Raw genomic sequence first — 1,430 nt, forward strand, 5'->3', positions numbered from 1 at the left:
GAGAAAGAACTGGAAGAGCTTGAAGGCCTCGACACCCCACATGAACAACAGTGCCAAGCAACCAGAGCTTCCAGGGACTAAGCCACTACCTAAAGACTGTACATGGACTGACCCTGGGCTCTGACCTCATAGGTAGCATTGAATATCCTAATAAGATCATCCGTGTAAGGGGAAGCCCTGGGTCCTGCTAAGACTGAACGTGATTGTTGTGGGGAGGGCGGCAATGGGGGGAGGATGGGAAGGGGAACAAAAAAAATATCCAATAAAAGAAAAAAAAAGAAAAGAAAAAAACAAAAAAATAAAACAAAAAAAACAAAAAAAAACAAAAAAATTATCTAGTGTGCTCGCTTCAGCAGCACATATATTAAAATTGGAATAATACAGAGATTATCATGTCCCCATGACACAAAAATTCATGAAGCATTCCATATTTTTTGAGCTGACCACCCAGGAGTGCAGACATCCTGAGACTGCAGGACAGACTGCCACCTCTGCATACCCCGGCCCACATCTCTGGTCCAAGGGAACACTGCACAGTGCCTCTGAACACAGGGATATAGGAACAGACATATGCAGGTACCCGTCTGTGCCCAGGACCTAACTGAACCTGCCAAACAGCTCCCTGCACGCAAATCCTGTGTAGGAGAAATCTAGACCTTCAGAAGTGTAGATATTCCTGAAAGTCAGAGGACAATACCCTCCCCCCACAGTCCAGACCCAAGAGGGAATCGCATAGTGCCAACTGTGCCCACTGGGTGCAAGGACCTAAACTAGCAATCAGGGGCAGGACCCTTTGATTCCTGCCCACGCCTAGAGCTAGAGGACAGTCTCCAGAAGTGCTGCCACAGCTGAGAGCAGAGCACCTGTTCTCAGGAAAGGCTGAAAGAAAACAGGAAAAGAGTTCTACAGGAGTGCTGACACAGAGGGCTACAGCAGGGTCAAGTCACGCTCAGAAACAGCAAGACAAGCAAACACCAGAGACAACCCAATGGCTAGAGCCAAGTGCAGGAACCTAAGCAACAGAAACCAAGACTACTTGGCATCATCAGAGCCCAGTTCTCCCACCAAAGAAAATACTGGACATCAAAACACACCGGAAAAGCAAGATTTAGATTTAAAATCACATTTCTTGATAATGATGGAGGATTTTAAAAAAGACATAAAGAACTCCCTTAAAGAAATGCAGGAAAACACAAGTAAACAAGTAGAAGCCCTTAGAGATGAAACACAAAAATCCCTGAAAGAATTACAGGAAAACACAACCAAACAGGTGAAGGAATTGAAAATGGAAATAGAAACAATAAAAAAAGCACAAAAGGAGACAAGCCTAGATAAGGAAAACCTAAGGAAGAGACAAGAAACCAAAGATCAAGCATCACTAACAGAATACAAGAGATACTAGAGAGAATATCAGGGGCAGAAGATATCAT

General features: G+C 44.2%; 1 pseudogene; it reads left to right on the forward strand.

The window, feature by feature from the left end:
• The first annotated feature begins 340 nt into the window (after positions 1 to 340).
• Positions 341 to 435, forward strand: LOC120093919 (U6 spliceosomal RNA; annotated as a pseudogene).
• The last annotated feature ends 995 nt before the right edge of the window (positions 436 to 1,430 follow it).

This window comes from Rattus norvegicus, chromosome 7, assembly GCF_036323735.1.
Source record: "Rattus norvegicus strain BN/NHsdMcwi chromosome 7, GRCr8, whole genome shotgun sequence".
Taxonomy (NCBI): domain Eukaryota; kingdom Metazoa; phylum Chordata; class Mammalia; order Rodentia; family Muridae; genus Rattus; species Rattus norvegicus.